The sequence below is a fragment of the Oratosquilla oratoria genome, chromosome 12 (assembly GCF_046742065.1).
Source record: "Oratosquilla oratoria isolate Oo_2021 chromosome 12, ASM4674206v1, whole genome shotgun sequence".
Lineage (NCBI taxonomy): Eukaryota > Metazoa > Arthropoda > Malacostraca > Stomatopoda > Squillidae > Oratosquilla > Oratosquilla oratoria.
In genome coordinates, this window is record NC_134788.1 from 50,203,620 (window position 1) to 50,219,758 (window position 16,139).

Consider the following 16,139-nt stretch of genomic DNA (forward strand, 5'->3'; position numbering starts at 1 on the left):
GACTATTATATTATTGACTATTATATTATTGACTATTATATTATTGACTATTATATTATTGACTATTATATTATTGACTATTATATTATTGACTATTATATTATTGACTATTATATTATTGACTATTATATTATTGACTATTATATTATTGACTATTATATTATTGACTATTATATTATTGACTATTATATTATTGACTATTATATTATTGACTATTATATTATTGACTATTATATTATTGACTATTATATTATTGACTATTATATTATTGACTATTATATTATTGACTATTATATTATTGACTATTATATTATTGACTATTATATTATTGACTATTATATTATTGACTATTATATTATTGACTATTATATTATTGACTATTATATTATTGACTATTATATTATTGACTATTATATTATTGACTATTATATTATTGACTATTATATTATTGACTATTATATTATTGACTATTATATTATTGACTATTATATTATTGACTATTATATTATTGACTATTATATTATTGACTATTATATTATTGACTATTATATTATTGACTATTATATTATTGACTATTATATTATTGACTATTATATTATTGACTATTATATTATTGACTATTATATTATTGACTATTATATTATTGACTATTATATTATTGACTATTATATTATTGACTATTATATTATTGACTATTATATTATTGACTATTATATTATTGACTATTATATTATTGACTATTATATTATTGACTATTATATTATTGACTATTATATTATTGACTATTATATTATTGACTATTATATTATTGACTATTATATTATTGACTATTATATTATTGACTATTATATTATTGACTATTATATTATTGACTATTATATTATTGACTATTATATTATTGACTATTATATTATTGACTATTATATTATTGACTATTATATTATTGACTATTATATTATTGACTATTATATTATTGACTATTATATTATTGACTATTATATTATTGACTATTATATTATTGACTATTATATTATTGACTATTATATTATTGACTATTATATTATTGACTATTATATTATTGACTATTATATTATTGACTATTATATTATTGACTATTATATTATTGACTATTATATTATTGACTATTATATTATTGACTATTATATTATTGACTATTATATTATTGACTATTATATTATTGACTATTATATTATTGACTATTATATTATTGACTATTATATTATTGACTATTATATTATTGACTATTATATTATTGACTATTATATTATTGACTATTATATTATTGACTATTATATTATTGACTATTATATTATTGACTATTATATTATTGACTATTATATTATTGACTATTATATTATTGACTATTATATTATTGACTATTATATTATTGACTATTATATTATTGACTATTATATTATTGACTATTATATTATTGACTATTATATTATTGACTATTATATTATTGACTATTATATTATTGACTATTATATTATTGACTATTATATTATTGACTATTATATTATTGACTATTATATTATTGACTATTATATTATTGACTATTATATTATTGACTATTATATCATTGACTATTATATCATTGACTATTATATCATTGACTATTATATCATTGACTATTATATCATTGACTATTATATCATTGACTATTATATCATTGACTATTATATCATTGACTATTATATCATTGACTATTATATCATTGACTATTATATCATTGACTATTATATCATTGACTATTATATCATTGACTATTATATTATTGACTATTATATCATTGACTATTATATTATTGACTATTATATTATTGACTATTATATTATTGACTATTATATTATTGACTATTATATTATTGACTATTATATTATTGACTATTATATTATTGACTATTATATTATTGACTATTATATTATTGACTATTATATTATTGACTATTATATTATTGACTATTATATTATTGACTATTATATTATTGACTATTATATTATTGACTATTATATTATTGACTATTATATTATTGACTATTATATTATTGACTATTATATTATTGACTATTATATTATTGACTATTATATTATTGACTATTATATTATTGACTATTATATTATTGACTATTATATTATTGACTATTATATTATTGACTATTATATTATTGACTATTATATTATTGACTATTATATTATTGACTATTATATTATTGACTATTATATTATTGACTATTATATTATTGACTATTATATTATTGACTATTATATTATTGACTATTATATTATTGACTATTATATTATTGACTATTATATTATTGACTATTATATTATTGACTATTATATTATTGACTATTATATTATTGACTATTATATTATTGACTATTATATTATTGACTATTATATTATTGACTATTATATTATTGACTATTATATTATTGACTATTATATTATTGACTATTATATTATTGACTATTATATTATTGACTATTATATTATTGACTATTATATTATTGACTATTATATTATTGACTATTATATTATTGACTATTATATTATTGACTATTATATTATTGACTATTATATTATTGACTATTATATTATTGACTATTATATTATTGACTATTATATTATTGACTATTATATTATTGACTATTATATTATTGACTATTATATTATTGACTATTATATTATTGACTATTATATTATTGACTATTATATTATTGACTATTATATTATTGACTATTATATTATTGACTATTATATTATTGACTATTATATTATTGACTATTATATTATTGACTATTATATTATTGACTATTATATTATTGACTATTATATTATTGACTATTATATTATTGACTATTATATTATTGACTATTATATTATTGACTATTATATTATTGACTATTATATTATTGACTATTATATTATTGACTATTATATTATTGACTATTATATTATTGACTATTATATTATTGACTATTATATTATTGACTATTATATTATTGACTATTATATTATTGACTATTATATTATTGACTATTATATTATTGACTATTATATTATTGACTATTATATTATTGACTATTATATTATTGACTATTATATTATTGACTATTATATTATTGACTATTATATTATTGACTATTATATTATTGACTATTATATTATTGACTATTATATTATTGACTATTATATTATTGACTATTATATTATTGACTATTATATTATTGACTATTATATTATTGACTATTATATTATTGACTATTATATTATTGACTATTATATTATTGACTATTATATTATTGACTATTATATTATTGACTATTATATTATTGACTATTATATTATTGACTATTATATTATTGACTATTATATTATTGACTATTATATTATTGACTATTATATTATTGACTATTATATTATTGACTATTATATTATTGACTATTATATTATTGACTATTATATTATTGACTATTATATTATTGACTATTATATTATTGACTATTATATTATTGACTATTATATTATTGACTATTATATTATTGACTATTATATTATTGACTATTATATTATTGACTATTATATTATTGACTATTATATTATTGACTATTATATTATTGACTATTATATTATTGACTATTATATTATTGACTATTATATTATTGACTATTATATTATTGACTATTATATTATTGACTATTATATTATTGACTATTATATTATTGACTATTATATTATTGACTATTATATTATTGACTATTATATTATTGACTATTATATTATTGACTATTATATTATTGACTATTATATTATTGACTATTATATTATTGACTATTATATTATTGACTATTATATTATTGACTATTATATTATTGACTATTATATTATTGACTATTATATTATTGACTATTATATTATTGACTATTATATTATTGACTATTATATTATTGACTATTATATTATTGACTATTATATTATTGACTATTATATTATTGGCTATTATATTATTGACTATTATATTATTGACTATTATATTATTGACTATTATATTATTGACTATTATATTATTGACTATTATATTATTGACTATTATATTATTGACTATTATATTATTGACTATTATATTATTGACTATTATATTATTGACTATTATATTATTGACTATTATATTATTGACTATTATATTATTGACTATTATATTATTGACTATTATATTATTGACTATTATATTATTGACTATTATATTATTGACTATTATATTATTGACTATTATATTATTGACTATTATATTATTGACTATTATATTATTGACTATTATATTATTGACTATTATATTATTGACTATTATATTATTGACTATTATATTATTGACTATTATATTATTGACTATTATATTATTGACTATTATATTATTGACTATTATATTATTGACTATTATATTATTGACTATTATATTATTGACTATTATATTATTGACTATTATATTATTGACTATTATATTATTGACTATTATATTATTGACTATTATATTATTGACTATTATATTATTGACTATTATATTATTGACTATTATATTATTGACTATTATATTATTGACTATTATATTATTGACTATTATATTATTGACTATTATATTATTGACTATTATATTATTGACTATTATATTATTGACTATTATATTATTGACTATTATATTATTGACTATTATATTATTGACTATTATATTATTGACTATTATATTATTGACTATTATATTATTGACTATTATATTATTGACTATTATATTATTGACTATTATATTATTGACTATTATATTATTGACTATTATGTTATTGACTATTATGTTATTGACTATTATGTTATTGACTATTATATTATTGACTATTATATTATTGACTATTATGTTATTGACTATTATATTATTGACTATTATATTATTGACTATTATATTATTGACTATTATATTATTGACTATTATATTATTGACTATTATATTATTGACTATTATATTATTGACTATTATATTATTGACTATTATATTATTGACTATTATATTATTGACTATTATATTATTGACTATTATATTATTGACTATTATATTATTGACTATTATATTATTGACTATTATATTATTGACTATTATATTATTGACTATTATATTATTGACTATTATATTATTGACTATTATATTATTGACTATTATATTATTGACTATTATATTATTGACTATTATATTATTGACTATTATATTATTGACTATTATATTATTGACTATTATATTATTGACTATTATATTATTGACTATTATATTATTGACTATTATATTATTGACTATTATATTATTGACTATTATATTATTGACTATTATATTATTGACTATTATATTATTGACTATTATATTATTGACTATTATATTATTGACTATTATATTATTGACTATTATATTATTGACTATTATATTATTGACTATTATATTATTGACTATTATATTATTGACTATTATATTATTGACTATTATATTATTGACTATTATTGACTATTATTGACTATTATTGACTATTATTGACTATTATGGACTATTATGGACTATTATTGACTATTATTGACTATTATTGACTATTATTGACTATTATTGACTATTATTGACTATTATTGACTATTATTGACTATTATTGACTATTATTGACTATTATTGACTATTATTGACTATTATTGACTATTATCTATTATTGACTATTATCTATTATTGACTATTATCTATTATTGACTATTATCTATTATTGACTATTATTGACTATTATCTATTATTTACTTTTATTTACTATTATTTACTATTATCTATTATTATCTATTATTTATTGTTATCTATTTTTATCTATTTTTATATATTATTATATATTATTATCTATTATTTACTATTATTTACTATTATTTACTATTATTATCTATTATTATCTATTATTTACTATTATTTTCTATTATTATCTATTATTTACTATTATTTACTATTATTTACTATTATTTACTATTATTTACTATTATTTACTATTATTATCTATTATTATCTATTATTATCTATTATTATCTATTATTATCTATTATTATCTATTATTATCTATTATTATCTATTATTATCTATTATTATCTATTATTATCTATTATTATCTATTATTATCTATTATTATCTATTATTATCTATTATTATCTATTATTATCTATTATTTACTATTATTATCTATTATTTACTATTATTTACTATTATTTACTATTATTATCTATTATTTACTATTATTATCTATTATTTACTATTATTTACTATTATTTACTATTATTTACTATTATTTACTATTATTTACTATTATTTACTATTATTTACTATTATTATTATTATTGCTATTATTACTATTATTATCTATTATTATTTTTTTTACTATTTCTATCGGGAAACAAGAATTGATATTATTATTTATCAAATTATTTTCATTTTTCATTTTTGTAGTTGTCTATTTATTTATGGTTATTATTTATAGATTTATTATTGCAGGGGAAATACGTGTACATACACACACGTACACACGCACACACACACACACGCACGCACATACACACACACACAGACACACACACACACACACACACAAACACACACACACACACACACACGTGTGAACTTCCCTTCCCTATTTCCCTTTTCCTTTTCCCCCTCCCCCTCTCCTCCCCCTTCCCCTCTCTCCCCCTTCCACCCTCTCCCCTATCCCTTCCCCCCTTCCACCCGTTCTCCTCCCCTTCCCTCTTCCCCCCTGTCCCCATCCCCTGCCTTTCACCCTCTCCCCCATCCCCTTCCCCCCTCACCCCCTATCCCCTACCCCTCCCCCATCCACCGCTCAGCGTTAATATGAGAATAATTGTCAAATTTCATCTTATTCTTTTCGTATATTTCATATGTTTTCATATGATATGTCTAAGGAAAAGTTGTCAAAATTCATCGTGTTTTTATCTATTTGATATTTTCTCAATCAGTGATTTCCAGGATTTTCTCAGAATGTTTAGCTCAGTGTTAAAATGAAAATAGATGTGAAAACATTATTGTGTTATTTTAATATATATCGTATAATGTCATTCGATATTTTTGAAGATTTTCTCTGAATGTTTCGCTCAGTGTTGATATGAAGATAATTATCAAAATTCATCTTACTTTTTTATTATTTCTTATTTCTATTAATTCTAAATATGTTTTCTCAGAATGTTTCGCTCAGTGTTAAAATGAACATAATTGTCAAAATTTATCGCATTTTCTATACGAGTATTTCTCACATTTCTTCTACAAGTGTTTAAGGGTTTTCTCAGAATGTTTCGCTCAGTGTTAATATGAACACAATTGTCAAAAATAATCTTTTCTATATCTTTAAATAATTTTTCTCTCCACGTGTTTAAGGGTTTTCTCAGAATGTTTCGTTCAGTGTTAATGTGGACCACCACCATACACCAGGTAGGGCGATGCCCTGTCAGCGATGATGCCTCACGAAGTCCCTCCACAAGTCCCTATCAGCATACAGCTGCACACTCTCCACCTCTTCCATAGTTCTTCCTCTTGACTCTATGGCTTGTCTGATACCGTCTCTCCATCTCTTCCTGGGTCTTCCTAATGTGGACACTTTTCAAAATTTATCGTCTTTTCTATATATCTAAAAAGTTTTTCTCTAGGTTTTCTCAGAATGTTTCGCTCAGTGTTAATATGAAAACACTTTTCAAAAATCAGTCTTTTCTATATTCAAAAAATTCTCTACACTTATGTTATCTAAGTATTTTCTCAGAATGTTTCGCTCAGTGTTAATATGAACACAATAGTCAAAATTCATCATATTTTCTATATTTCTAAAAAAAATTCTCTCCATGTGTTTAAGAATTTTCTCAGAATGTTTCGTTCAGTGTTAATATGAACACAATTGTCAGAATGTTTTGCTCAGTGTTAAAATGAATATAATTGTCAAAATTTATCGTATTTTCTATACGAGCATTTTCATATTTTCTCTACAAATGTTTAGGGTTTTTTTTCAGAATGTTTCACTCAGTGTTAATATGAACTCAATTGTCAAAAATCATCTTTAAATCATTTTTCTCTCCACGTGTTTAAGGGTCTTAGAATGTTTCGTTCAGTGTTAATATGAACACTATTCAAAATTCATCGTCTTTTCAATATTTCTAAAAAAAATTCTCTATGTTTTCTCAGAATGTTTTGCTCAGTGTTACTATGAAAGCAATTTTCAAAATTCATCGTCTTTTCTATATCTAAAATAATTCTCTTCTCGTGTTTAAGAATTTTCTCAGAATGTTTCGCTCAATGATGATATGAACACAATTGTCAAAATTCATCGTATTTCCTATATTTAAAAAATATATAGCCGCGTGTTTAAGGATTTTCTCAGAATGTTTCGTTCAGTGTTAATATGAACACAATTATCAGAATGTTTCGCTCAGTGTTAATTGTCAAAAATTATCGTATTTTCTATACGAGTATTTTTCATATTTTCTCTACAAGTGTTTAAGGATTTTCTCAGAATTTTTCGCTCAGTGTTAATATGAACACAATTGTCAAAAATCATCTTTTCTATATATTTCAATAATTTTTCTCTCCACGTGTTTAAGGGTTTTCTCAGAATGTTTCGTTCAGTGTTAATATGAACACTTTTGAAAATTTATCGTCTTTTCTATATATCTAAAAAAAATTCTCTAGGTTTTCTCAGAATGTTTCGCTCAGTGTTAATATTAGAACACTTTTCAAAATTCATCGTATTTTCTATATTAAAAAAAATCTCTACACGTGTTTAGGGATTGTCTCAGAATGTTCGCTCAGTGTTAATATGAACGCAATTGTAAAAACTCATTGTATTTTCTATATTTAAAAAATCTCTCCACGTGTTTAAGGATTTTCTCAAAATGTTTCGTTCAGTGTTAACATGAACACAAATGTCAGAATGTTACGCTCAGTGTTAAAATGAACATAAATGTCAGTATTTATCGTATTTTCTATACGAGTATTTTTCATATTTTCTCTACAAGTGTTTAAGGATTTTCTCAGAATGTTTCGCTCAGTGTTAATATGAACAAATTGTCAAAAATCATATTTTCTATATCTTTAAAGCATTCTTCTCTCCACGTATTTAAGGTTTTTCTCATAATGTTTCGTTCAGTGTTAATATGTACACTTCAAAATTCATCGTCTTTTCTCTATTTTCAGAAAGTTTTTCTGTAGGTTTTCTCAGAATGTTTCGCTCAGTGTTAATTTGAAAAAAAAAATCAAAATTCACCGTCTTTTCTATATTAAAAAAAAATCTCTACACGTGTTTAAGGATTGTCTCAGAATGTTTTGCTCAGTGTTGATATGAACACAATTGTCAAAATTAATCGTATTTTCCATATCTTTTAAAAAAAAATCTCTGAGAATGTTTCGTTCAGTAATAATATGAACACAAATGTCAGAATGTTTCGCTCAGTGAATGAACATAATTGTCAAAATTTATCGTATTTTCTATACCAGTATTTTTCATATTTTCTCTATAAGTGTTTAAGGATTTTTTCAGAATGTTTCGCTCAATGTTAATATGAACACAATTGTCAAATCTTTAAAGCGTTTTTCTCTCCACGTGTTTATTGTTGTTCTCTGAATGCTTCGTTCAGTGTCAATATGAACACTTTTCAAAATTCATCGTCTTTTCTATATTTTCAAAGTTTTTATCTAGGTCTTCTCAAAAAGGTTTCGCTCAGTGTTAATATGAAAATTGTCAAAATTCATCGTCTTTTCTATATTAAAGAAAAATTTCTACACGTGTTTAAGGATTTCCTCAGAATGTTTTGATCAGAGTTAATAGAGAATGTTTCGTTCAGTGTTAATATGAACACAATTGTCAAAATTCATCGTATTATCTATATTGAAAAAATATTCCCTCCACGAATTTTCTCAGAAAGTTTCGTTCAGTGTTAATATGAACATAATTGTCAGAATGTTTTGCTCAGTGTTAAAATCAACATAATTGTCAAAAATTATCGTTTTTTGTGTACGAGTATTTTTCATATTTTCTCTACTTAAGGATTTTCTCAGAATGTTTCGCTCAGTGTTGATATGAACACAATTGTCAAAAATCATCTTATCTATATCATTAAAACATTTTTCTACCCACGTGTTAAGGGATTTCTCAGAATGTTTCGTTCAGTGTCAATATGAACACTTTTCAAAATTCATCGTCTTTTCTATATTTTTAAAAAGTTTTTCTCTAGATTTTCCCAGAATGTTTCGCTCAGGGTTAATATGAACACAATTGTCAAAATTCATCGCCTTTTCTATATTTTTAAAACGTTTCTCTCTACATGTATACAAGGATTTTCTCAGAATGTTTCGCTCAGTACAATTGTCAAAATTCATCGTCTTTTCCAAATACTTAAAACATTTTTCTCTCCACGGCTTTCTCAGAATTTTTCGTTCAGTTCTACGTATGGCCACGTGCTGAACTGAAATTTTCGCTCCAAGATTTCACATCGTCACTAGGCCGATTTCCATCTTCAAAATAGGTAAAAAGACATCTTCACACTAGGCAAAAATACCGTCGATATCCATCTTCACACTAGGCAAAAATACCTTCGATTTCCATCTACACACTAGTCAAAAATAACGTTGATTTCCATGTTCACACTAGGCAAAATTGCCGTCGATTTCCATCTTCACACTAGGCAAAAATGCCGTCGGTATCCGTCTTCACACTAGGCAAAAATACCGTCGATTTCCATCTTCACACTAGGCAAAAATACCGTCGACTTCCATGTTCACACTAGGCAAAAATGACGTCGATATCCGTCTTCACACTAGGCAAAAATACCGTCGATTTCCATCTTCACACTAGGCAAAAATACCGTCGACTTCCATGTTCACACTAGGCAAAACTGCCGTCGATTTCCATCTTCACACTAGGCAAAAATACCGTTGATTTCCTCCTTCATACTATGCAAAAATGACGTCGATTTCAATCTACACACTAAGCAAAATTATCGTCGATTTTTATGTACACACTAGGCAAAATTGCCGTCAATTTCCAGCCTCACACTAGGCCGTCGATTTTGTTTTTTTATGTCGATGTCTTCCTTCACATTTGGCAGAAAAATCGTATATTTCGCGTCTTATAAAAAAAATATTTCCATCTATCAATCGCTGCCCTTGACGTCACGTCGCATGCACAAAAGACAACAACAACAAACCCGAAGACGACAAACGATTATCCTAAAATTCAAAATTAACTAATTCCCTTCTCCTTCTTTTCTTTCTCTCTTTTCTTTGTTATCTAATTTTATGTTTTATCTTTTTTATCTATCAATCTATTTCTTCTATTTCCTTTTATTTCTTATCTTTTTTATCTGCCCGTAACGTCACAACACATGCGCTATAGACAACAACAACAAACCTTAAATCATTTAGATAAACACCAAAGCAAGATGCTGTAATGATTATAATTTATTTCATATTATTTGTTTTTGTTTTGTTATCATTTGTCTGTTTGATTTTCATTTATTATTAGTTATATGTCAATTTATTATTATTTACTATTTACCTGTTTGTTTATTATTTAACTACATATGCATTTATGACGAGGAACGATTAACGTAAAATTAAATAGTAACTAATTCTCTCTTCTTCTTTTCTTTCTCTCTCTCTCTTTTCTTCGCTATTTAATTTTCTTTTATTTATTTATTTATTTATTTTTTTATCTACCAATCTCTGCCCATGACGTCATGGCGCATGCTCAAAAGACAACAAACCCGAAGATTTGTTCTCCTTGTTTTCTTTCTGTCTTTTCTTTATTATTTAATTTTATTTTTTGTCTCTTTTATCTATGAACCTATATTTTCGTTATTCAGTTTTCTTTTATTTTTTATCTACCAATCTCTGCCAATGACGTCACGGCGCATGCGCAAAAGACAACAACAACAAACCTGAAGACGACAAACTATTAACGTAAAATTGAAAATTAACCAATTCTTTCTTCTTTTCTTTCTTTCTCTCTTTTCTTCGCTATTTAATTTTCTTTCTTTTTTTTATCTACCAATCTCTGCCCATGACGTCACGGCGCATGCGCAAAAGACAACAAACCCGAAGACGACCAACGATTAATTTTTTGAAAATTAATTCTTTCTCCTTGTTTTCTTTCTCTCTTTTCTTTGTTATTTAATGTTATGTTTTATCTTTTTTATCTATCAATCTATTTCTTCGTTATCTAATTTTGTTTTTGTTTATCTTTTTTATCTACCAATGACGCCCATGACGTCATGACGCATGCACTAAAGACAACAGCAACAAACCTGAAGACGACAAACGTAAAATTCAAAACGTAAACGTAAAATTCAAAACGTAAACGTAGAATTCAAAATTAAGTCATTCTTTTTCTTGTTTTCTTTCTCTCTTTCTCTCTTTTCTTTGCTATTTAATTTTTTTCTTTTTTATCTACCAATCTCTGCTCATAACGTCATAGCGCATGTGCAAAAGACAACAAACTCGAAGACGACCAACGATTAATTCTTTGAAAATTAATTTTTTCTCCTTGCTTTCTTTTCTCGTTTCTTTATCTAATGTTATGTTTTATATCAATCAATTTCTTCGTTATCTAATTTTCCTTTTTATCTACCAATATATGCCAATGACGTCATAGCGCATGCGCGTCTTATAAAAAAAAAATCCTTCAATGGGACAGAAATACCGTCAAAATTTCCTTACATCGACTTCCTTCACACATGACAAAAATACAGTCGATATTTTTTCCCCCATAAACCCGTAAAGGTGTTTTTGTCCCTTGAGAATATAAATAAATAATATATATATAAAAACATAAAAATACAAATTGAATGAATAAAGAAATAATAAAGGAATAAATGAAAATTAAAACACATAAAACTCAATATCTAAATAAGTAAATAGATAAATGAATAGATATATAACAAAATATACTTTTTCCCCTTAGACTGCCGTATTTTTGCGCATTGTTACATGAATTTTTTAGCTTAGGGTAAAACCATAATCATTACTTCATTTAGGTTTTGTCTTGCCAAAACAATGCTTACTATCTAATTGATATAGTAAAAAATTGCCATGCTTATGCATACTGTTGTTTTGCAAAAATAATGCGAAATATTGGAATAATTTGAGTGAAAATGGGCTATTGGCAACTCGACGGCAGTGCTGGAATATGATTGGCTAAATTATGTCGTCATACTGAATTTAGATCTTGACTAATTTCGAGGTGTATATGCCGTTGAAAAACGAACATGCCTGCTTTGAATTATATATATATATATATATATATATATATATATATATATATATATATATATATATATATATATATATCACCTCCCGATATAATGATAAATTGTGAAAATGAAACGTCAGGACCCGATACTCATGAAGAAATTCATATTTTTTTACAAATTTCCATCAAATAAAGTATTTCCCTGCAATACGTTATGATACTGCAGAACACGACAAAGAAATAATAATGAAATATTAGACGGAAAAGTAAAGAGAGGAAACGAAACGAAATGAGGGGTTGAAAGGAGGGTCGGCTTTCAGCGACTACAGCACTATCTTCCTCATCCTTGGATACAGTAGCTGCCAACTGTAGAGAGAGAGAGAGGAGAAAGCACATCTGTCTCTAGCACACATTTTAACAACAAATGATTGGAGCTAAAGAGATGCTATATGGTGACGTATAGATTCACGAATTGATTTTACATTTTCAAATTATTAATATAAAGAAATACACATTTAGAATATATCATTTCCAATATAATAAGAATTAGTAAAAGTTTAAAATGATAACTTCCAATACAGTACTAACTACTGCCAACCCTTTCTAGTAGGGGTATGAATTACAATTCATAACAATGCAAATAACTTACTACATTATATCATGAAGGAAATAATACAGACGAGAAATTAAGAATTTTCAATACATAAAAAGTGATAATAAATGAGTGAAAACTGGAATGAAAATATGATGATAGACCAAACAAATAAATTTCATTATAGTGATAACTCCTTTAGACCTTTTCATTTATACCATAAGATCATATAGCAAGTGGACAGCAGGAATATATAATTCCTCATAAATAATGCGGAATGAGATGAGAAAGGAAAGAGAAGAGAAGGGAGAGGATAGTAAAGGGGTGAGGAGAGGAAAGTAAAGGAAGGACAGGCCTAAATGTCTGAAGAAAAGAGGAATGCAACAATAGATTTAGGAAGGAAAGCTAGTATGGAGAAAGAGGGGGCGGGGAATAAACTTCAGTCAGCACCACATTCAATACAAGTACACCTTTTACAAATGGAGTGATGCGTCATTTGGCGTGTAGCCACAAAGCATATTTCTTTTTCAGTACTTTAGCACTCAATAGGCTCGAAGAGTGTGGTACTGCATATAGCATTTCCCTGGTCAGAGTGCTACATTGCACTTCTTGCAATGGTAGGATGTTGATTTTCTTTTCCTTGGTCGCAGGGTGGTGTTCATACAAACGTGGCAATCCCTTTGTCTTTTTTGTACGTTCTATTGAGGCAGCAATAGGTGCTGGGGGTGAGAGAGATTTCCAGGCAGTGCCTCTGTACCCACGCTGTACAGGCCAGACGGTTGGGCATGTTTTGAAGTAGCGAATGGCGGCCTGGGTTTGTTCTCCGTACTTCTCCAGCAATTGGTACGACACTGCATACGTGAATTTTTTCAGAGACGTTGGTCTGTTGCCACTCCTTATCAGCCTGAAGTTGTAGTGACGTGATGCATCCTACGACCCGTCACACACTGATCAAAGAAATCTTCGGAGCTGGCATTTCCAAGTTCCGGTAGTTGGCAAGCGTAGTTCGCAAGGGTATCCCTGCTAGCCAGCGGTCAGGCAATCAGGAACTTGGAAAGCTGCTCACATTCCTGCCAGCCTCCTTTAAAAGGTCGGCGCTCCTAGAGTTCGGACGTCTCTGCACTCCAGCTCTCTCAACAAACGCCCAGGAATCTTCGCCGGCCGGTGGTGGCGAGGAGATATATCTCCTTAGCTGCTGCCGGTCTGGCACAGGCCGACCTCTTCGTTGACGTCGGCAGGCGGGTTTACACCAAGACAAATACACATATTTCCCAAGTCACGCAATTCTCTGTTTTCAGAGTAATGCTAGGGAGAAAAGAGGCACACGCACACTTGCTCGTTGGCTTAGCAGAGGCCCAACCCGTCTCTCACTCAGAACCCTCAATCTGATCGCGGGCTGGTCGACGGAGGGATTTGGGACACCTCTCTGTCTAACCGGCCTGCAACCTAACACTGGCCTCTTCGCTGACGCTGGTGAGCGAGTTTACACTTCTGACATTTTACACACAATTCCCAATCGCGTAATTCTCTGTTTTCAGAGTTGTGATTTGAAGGAAAGAGATCATAAAACACCCGCCCGCCTGCCCCCCTACCCCTCGCATCGCCACTGAATCAATTCTACTGACCTTCAAACCCAACCTGGGGAAAAGCAGACTACTCAGACCTCACCTGTGGCTTATCAGGAACGCGCTCTACACGCTCGCCGGTGGTGGCGAGGAGATATATCTCCTTTGCTGCTGCCGGCCAACCTCTTCGTTGACGTCGGCAGACGGGTTTACACCGCCCCCTGCCCCACCCCCACCTCGCACCGCCATTGGATCAACTCTACAGGATCTCAAACCCAACCTGGGGAAAAGCAGGCTACTCAGGCCCCACCTATGGCTTAACAGGAACGCGCTCTACACACGGGAAGTGAACTCTACTCACTTCCCGTAAGATACACACACACACCTCTCACGAACATAGCCACGCCACACGCACAAACGTCTACACTTACTTTTTCTTCGGCTAAAATTCGCTTCCTTTCTAACTTTCTCTTATACTACATCTTCTCATTTCAGTTTACCTCCCACAAAAGATTTTTCCGTTTTTCCACCTTTCTCTACTACTACGCCTAATACCCTTTTCTTAACTTTCGTTGGTTATCCTAATCCCGGCGTCGGCGCCCCCGTCCAAGCTCCCAGTCCATTTCTCCCGAGCCACGACCACCAACTGCCCCAAATCGCTCGCTAA